Source organism: Arvicanthis niloticus, chromosome 30 (assembly GCF_011762505.2).
Source record: "Arvicanthis niloticus isolate mArvNil1 chromosome 30, mArvNil1.pat.X, whole genome shotgun sequence".
In the NCBI taxonomy this organism is placed as follows: domain Eukaryota; kingdom Metazoa; phylum Chordata; class Mammalia; order Rodentia; family Muridae; genus Arvicanthis; species Arvicanthis niloticus.
This window is the reverse complement of record NC_133438.1, coordinates 23,655,581-23,663,665: the sequence shown is the minus strand read 5'-3', so window position 1 is coordinate 23,663,665 and position 8,085 is coordinate 23,655,581. Positions and strand designations below refer to the sequence as shown.

Sequence of the window (8,085 nt, the reverse complement as noted above, 5' to 3'; positions counted from 1 at the left end):
CTCGGGGTCTCTTATCAGGTGGAGACTATCCATCTTCATTTATTATATCCCATGAGTCAGTGGCGGGGAAAAAAACAAATAAAGGCATTTCAATAATTTTTAGAAGTTTTTGAAAGTATCAACGATACATTTTGAAACTCTGACTTAAATTATAAAACACACACAATATTCACTAAAAACTAAAAGCAATATACGTTTTACTCACAGTAAACCTACCAGACTGGTCTTACCCTGGCAGGATTGGGTTGCAATAAACAAACAAACAAACAAACAAAAACAAAAAAAAAGAAAAGAAAAAAAAAGAAAGAAAAAGAAAGGAAAAAAGAAAATATAATTTGCAAGAAATAGTCAGTTATGTTGAATAAGTAATTCTTCGCTTTTCCAGTTTTTTTTTCCTGAGAAGAAAGAACTGTGAGCAACAATAATTTATTCATTATTCATCATTTATTGCTTTAGTACATATTTTGACATTTTTACAGGCAAGAGGAGCAGATTTGAAGTCATTTGCTCTAGAATAAACAGTGTGCAACCTGTAGCAATGTCTGTATCAAGTCTTAGTTTCAAGATGGAAGATAACAGGGAGCCCCTGTTCGTTTGTTATGTCTTGTGAGATCAATTCAGTTTACCTGTGCAAAGTAAAGGCTTATGAAGTACTGGTTTACATGCTTGCATGGTAATATTCCCTCCTATGTGAAAAAGACTGAAAGTGTTACATGCTCACTAGGACATGGAAGAGTGTATGTATGTAATTTGTATGTATGTGTATTTGTGTGTATGTATGTATGTATGTATGTATGTATGAAAAATGCATAATAATTAACCATCATTCCTATCTCTGTGTGTGTGTGTGTGTGTGTGTGTGTGTGTTCATGTGTGTGAGTGTGAGCATCTCCAAATGTACCTGTGGGGAAAGCAGAGGCAACCTTCCATATAGGTACTAGCCTTCCATCATGGTCAAGACAAGATCTCTTTTTTGTTGTTCATTGTTGCAAACAACAGGACAATGGCCTTCCAGCTTTAAAGGGTTCTCCAGTCTCCCTCTCCCACCTCACTGTGGTATTACAGATGTACTACTATGTCTGACTTGATATGGGGTCTGGGGATTCGAACCCAGATCCTCATGATTGCCTGACAGACACTTTACCAGTGAACCGTCTCCCTGACACAGAATTAAATCATTATTTTTATATGGTGTCTCCATTTTCAATTTTTTTTAGCAAGTGGAACAAATGTACCTACCTCCTTTGGAGGGAGGGACGTTATGTAAGCCAAGGGGTCCTCAAATTCACTGTGCAGCGTTGACTGAACCTTGAATGCTTGCTTCTGCTCCCCCCCCCCATTCTCTCCCCCAAGCACTGGGGTAACAGGTATGTTATACTATGCCCAGCTAAGTATGCCTGGTTTCTGTGTGTGTGTTGGGAGGGGCGATTTTTTACTTTTAATTATGTGTGTAATGTGGGTTTGTGGTGTGAGTGCAGTGCCCTTGGAGGCCAGAGAAGGAAGTAAGACACCATGGAGATAGAGTTACATCCAGTGTAAGCCACCTCACATGGGTACTGGTGGCAGAACTTGGGTCCTCTGTAAGAACAATATGTGCTCTCAACTGCTGAGCCATGTCTCAAACTGGTATGCCTAATTTTCAAAATTAGATAATAATTAGCTCTGTTTTTAAATGAGTAGATTGATAGAGAATCTCTCCATTAATTTTGTAGTCCGTATCTTACCTAAAGCAGCAAAAAAATCAGGAGTAGTAAACAAACAGAAAAAGAGAGATATCCCCATTCTTGAAGAGAAGAAAAAAATAAATGTTGAACTTGTTTTAGTTGACATTGTGCAGTGATTTCTGCTAAGGGAATATCTGTGAAAATGAGTTTATTGCTACAGCTGCTGAACAAACATTCGATAACTTTCTCTTCTTATTTTCAGCTAGCAGTTCCAAACAAGAAACCATCAGGGACCCTTGCTTGCAGTTATACATCCAGTTCTGGGAATTATCAGACAGGAGCAAGTTTTAAATATATACATACACATACACACACACACACACACACACACACACACACATTTTTTTTCTTCTTTGTTGGTGGTGACAGTGCTGCCTCACTCTGCAGCTGGGATTGCCTTCAGCCTTGTGGCGATCTTCATCAAGCTCTGGGGTTACTGGTTTGTGACATCATGCTCAGCTTTCAGACCCTTTGCATCCAGTTCTCTTCTCATAAGCAAGATATTGATAGCTGGGTATGAAACAGAGGTTCTCTGCATTGGTTGAGGAAGAAGGAGGGAGGATGGCAAGGGAACTAACTGCTGGTTAAGCATAAACCTTCTGGCTTTTCCTTCTTCGAAGATACTGTGTTAATATCAAAGGCTAGAGCAACAAGAGTGCTAGTTCCTCTATAACCTGACCCAGAGAAGATGACAATGTATGCTTTCCAATACATAAGCTCATGATAGTCTCACACACACACACACACGCATGTACATACACACATATACACATATACATACACACATATACATACACATATACACACATATACGCACATATAGACATACACAAATGCACATACACACACATACAGACACACACATATACATACACACACATAGATTCATATATACACACACATACACACATACACACATGTACATACACATATTCACACACATACACGCATATATGCACATACATAGACAAATACACATACACACATATACAGACATACACACATGCATATAGACATACAGACACACACATAACATACACATATACACACATATACACACACATACATACACATACATACATACACATACATACATACACATATACATATATGCACACATACATACACACATATACACATACACACATGAACTCACACATACAAACATACAAATATATGCACTCACACATATATACATACACACATTCACACACATACATACGCACACACATACATACACACACATACACACATATACACATACACACATACATACATACATACACACACATACACACATACACATATACACACAGGAACAGAACTGTGCTTCTGGGCCTCTAGTAATAAAGTTCAATAAATCACTGGCCTTTACTCAGCACTGATGGAGTTAAGCAATGCTCCCTCTCCGTGCTCCCTTAGCTCATCTATACAGATCGGACATTTGCTTTCCTCCAGGGGCTGCCTGTGATACCCAGAGCTCAGCTTCCCACAGTGGGAAGGTGCCTGTTGAGCACGCTTGCCTTGTCCTTCACTACACTTATTCACCTATCATGTAGGTCAGTCTCTACCTATCATGAGTCTCTGAAAGACTTTTATAAAAAACAGTTTTAAACTAGCAGGTGGTGGTGCCTGCCTTCAATCCCAGCACTTGGGAGGCAGAGGTAGGCGGATCTCTGAGGTCGAGGCCAGCCTGGTCTACAGAGTGAGTTCCACACATAGAAACCCTGTCTCAAAAAGAAACAAACAAAACAATTTACATTTCCAACAGGACACAAGCTTATTTTCCAATTGCTCAGTCCTTATCCCCAAAACATGGACCTATATATAGTGTAAGGTCACGCATGCTAATGTAACTACAGTTCTTAACAACAGAAGCTGCTGCCGTGGTGCGCAGAGACAAAGGAGGGAGCTGTATCCTTGGAATAAAACGAAACGCCACTTTCATAACTTGAGTCCAAAGGATGTGATTCATTTCCCCTGTTTCCTATAAGACGGGTGTCTGTATCCCTTCCATTAGGGAAGGAATACCCTTACTTCATGTTCTCCAAGGATGGCTGGGAGCAAGTAGATAGTCTACACAGGGTTTTTACATAGTTTCTGTACTCTGACATCAACACTTCTGTAATAAAACTAATCTTTGTTTCTTATTCCGAAGACAGCTTGTTAGGACACTACTTGCATCTTATATGTTATATATATTAATTATATATTAATATTATAATTAATATGTAAGTTCTAAATCTTGGAGTAATTAAAGAAACACACAAGCTCAGCAACTAGAAGAGATCAATTTATTTAAATCCATGAAAGATGGTCAGGTTCTAATGTCCTTTTTTTTTTAAGATTAATTTTATGTATGTGACTGCACTGCTGTTATCGTCAGACACACCAGAAGAAGGCATGAGATCTCATTTCAAATGGTTGCGAGCCATCATGTGGTTGCTGGGAACTGAATTCAGGACCTCTGGAAGAACAGTCAGTGCTCTTAACCACTGAGCCATCTCTCTAGCCCCCTCTCATTTCTTTTCCTGCAAAAGGAATTACTAGAGAATCACCTTGCAGTAAAGAACCCTGTGCTAAGGTTGTCCAAGCATACTGGCAAATGGATCACAGGTGCTTTGTTGTTATATGTGTACCCTTAAGTGTTTTATGGGGCATGCTTGGAGCCAAGCTTTCCAAAGCTCAGAGACGCACTTGCGTCTCTTGTGATATCCTGATAAAGGGAAGACAGTTGGGAATTTTGACAGTAAGATGTCTATTTATTATAGTCCATTCATACCCCAGTATAGGACCCCAAAGGGCTGCTATGCCCTGGCTGAGACTTTCTGTGTGCTGCTGTTTACTAAGTAACATTCTGCGGTTCCTCTAAGATCAAAACACCCTGATGTAGGCATGGTGCTCCAGGAAGGGAATTTACATTTGATATCCCATTGCCTCCCAGTTGAGTTCCTGTTTTTCCTTGAGCTTGTGTTTTTCTTTCCCTGGCTTTGTGTATATATTGAACCTTCTCAGTAAAAGCTTTGGCATTCTCTCATAATGAATGACCCGAGTCTGAGTCTTTAATCTCCCAGGCCTATGCCCAAGCTCAGTACCTTGGCAGTGCTGGAGCTGTCAAGCTGAGGTCCCACCGAGATTGGGAAAGAGAGGAGAACCTGACAGAATTGTTCCTGAAAGAAGCCGGCCAGCTTAGTGAGTGGAACATATTGGAGAAGTGGAGCAGGATCAAACTGAAAGTAGTAAGTAGCACTACGAGAGTTTGATCCTTTTGATTGTGCCATGGGGACTAGGAATTCCTCCCTACAAGTACTGGCACAGGATGATGCAGCTAAGGAATTTTTGCATGAGGCGGAGAATAGCTCCAGTTCTGAGGATGAGGAAGACATTTTAGAAAAGGAAAAATTGAAGAAATGTAAGGTCAAAAAATTGGAAGGGGAGCTTGGAAAGGGGAATCGAGAACAGATGAGCAACTCAGTCCCCGGGTGGCAGCAGTGGCAGCCAGGACAGCACAATGACCAGACCAGGGGTATTTGTGGAGGCAGTGGTCCCTACCAGACATGCCAAATAAAAACAAGAAAAAGAAAGAACCACCAAAACTGGTGAAAAGTGAAAAAGGTTCAAAAGAAGGACAAGATACAGCAGAAGCAGAGATAGCCAGCAGGAGAAACAGCCTGACAGCTGTCCAGTCTACAACTACTACTAAAATAAAAGTACCTGTCCCTCAGCCAATCATAGTCCCTGTGAAGAAAGACAAATGGCAGAACTCTTCACAGTTTAATGCCAGCAACAATAGAGAACTGCAAAAACTCCCATCTTTACAAGATGTTCCTCCTGCAGATCAAGAGAAGCTTTTTATCCAGAAGCTACGTCAGTGTTGTGTCCTTTTTGACTTTGCTTCTAACCCACTGAATGACCTGAAGAGGAAGGAAGTAAATCGAATTGCACTAGGTGAAATGGTGGCGTATATCACCCACAACTGGACCACCATCACAGAGCCCATTTACCCTGAGGCCGTCCACATGTTTGCAGTTAATATGTTTCCAACCTTGCCACCCTCCTTCAATCCTACGGGAGCAGAATTCAACCCTGAAGAAGATGAACCAACGTTAGAAGCAGCCTGGCCTCATCTGTAGCTTGTTTATGAATTTTTCTTAAGATTTTTAGAGTCTCCAGATTTCCAGCCCAATATAGCAAAGAAATATATTGATCAGAAGTTTGTATTGCAGCTTCTAGAACTCTTTGACAGCAAGAATCCTCAAGAAAGAGATATTCTAAAAAACGACCCTGCACAGAATCTATGCCAAGTTCTTAGGCCTGCACACTTACAGGAAACAAATCAGTAATATATTTTATAGGTTTATCTATGAGACAGAGCACCACAACGGCATAGCAGAATTACTGAAGATCCTGGGAAGTATAATTAATGGAATTGCCTTACCACTAAAGGAAGAGTACAAGATTTTCCTGTTGAAGGTGTTGTTGCCCTTGCACAAAGTGAGGTCCCTGAGTAACTACCATCTCAAGCTGATGTACTGTGTCATGAAATTTTTATAGAAAAACAGCACCCTCACTGAACCAGTGGTAATGGCACTTCTCAAACACTGGCCAAAGACTCACAGTCCAAAAGAAGTAATGTTCATAAATGAATTAGAAGAAATTTTAGATGTAATTGAACCATCAGAATTTGTGAAGATCATGGAGCCTCTTTTCCAACAGTTAGCCAGATGTGTTTCCAGCCCTCACTTCCAGGTAGCAGAGTGGGCACTTTATTACTGGAATAATGAGTACATCATGAGTTTAATCAGTGGCAATGCAATGAAAATTCTGCCCATCACATTTCCATCCTTATACCACAACTCAGAGACACACTGGAACAAGACAATACATGCCTTGATAGACAATGCTCTGAAACTCTTCATGGAGATGAACCAGAAACTCTGCAATGACTGCACCCAGCAGTTCAAAGCAGAGAAATTCAAAGAGAAGCTAAAAATGAAAGAGCAAGAAGAAGCATGGGTTAAAATAGAAAATCTAGCCAAAGCAAATTCCCAGGCACTAAAAGAGAGTTAACTCTGGAGTGTTGAGGCTTTGAGTGACACCTCCTAGAAGGAGATGAAAAATAGACCTTGAAAATGAGAGGGGGGTGGTTAGAAAAGCAGTTGTCCTCTCTCAGGCTGTGTTAGCAAAAGAGAAAGAAAAGACTGTTTCAGAGCCCTCCTGGAAGCAGGAGAAAATCAGGATACATACTGTTTTCTCTCTGGCTCCTACTGGAGAAATCCTTAGTTCTGCTTTTTCTGTCTATTGTCAGTTCTTGGCGTGCCAATCTGTCCATGTGTGTTAATTGTCTGGTTTTGTTTCATTGTTTGAATGACTGTTGTTCTATGTTTTATGTTAAAAAAAAGTGTTTATTGGGTATGATTAAAAATTGGCAACTTTGATAATAGAAAGTTGGTTTAACTAGTAACTCAGGGCTGGAGAGATGGCTCAGCTGTGAAAGGCCAGGCTATAGTGGAAAAAGCACATTTAACTTTGAAAAATTACCTTGAAAAAAACAAAAAAAGAGAGGAGTTTACTTCACACCACATGCAAGATTTTAAAATTTTTATTAGTGGATAAGGATGCATTGTCTGTCACAGAAAGACATTGGAAATGAGCCCAGAAGGCACTGGGCTTACTGAAATGGAAAGAATTGTCATCAGGTATATATATGGAAAGGCCCTGACTCTGTGTTAATCAGGGTGAGAGTTTCTGTTTGTGTTTTTCCTAAAGATGCTGAAAGTCCTGTTTGTATTCCTGAGCATTGTGTGCACCCTGTCACTATGGAGCCTTGCCTAGGCAGAGACCTACTGGAGCTTTGTGAAGACCTTCCCCCCCCCCCCGCCCCCAGTTCTGATGTCAGTGGGGATAAGTAGCTCAGCCTGGCCAGTCATAGTTTCCACCAACAGGACTACTGAAAAAGCTGCAATGAGATTGATATTTCTTGGCTGCTTTTGCAGACAGCAGACCCAATCCCAGGCAATTACTAAGCAGGTGCTTATGTTACTGGCATAAGAGAACCCTACTGCCCAGGTTTATCTCAGCCTTTACAGAGAATAGTCAATGACGGGCAACTCCTTTGCAGTCCTAAGACAGGGGCCCTGAGGCTGGCAGGGATTCCCAATGATATCCATCAATTGATATTGATGGAAGGTGACCTAAGACACATGCTATTCGCCTATAAAATAAAAATGGGGGCCCTGTAGGACCCCGAAGGGCTACCATGCCCTGGCTGAGACTTTCTGTGTGCTGCTGTCTACTAAGTAACATTCTGCGGTTCCTCTAAGATCAAAACATCCTGATGTAGGCATGGTGCTCCAGGAAG

General features: G+C 40.9%; 1 pseudogene; it reads left to right on the top strand.

Moving 5' to 3' along the window:
- Positions 1–5,232: 5,232 nt before the first annotated feature.
- LOC143440725 (serine/threonine-protein phosphatase 2A 56 kDa regulatory subunit gamma isoform pseudogene) lies at positions 5,233–6,794 on the top strand (annotated as a pseudogene).
- Positions 6,795–8,085: the final 1,291 nt, after the last annotated feature.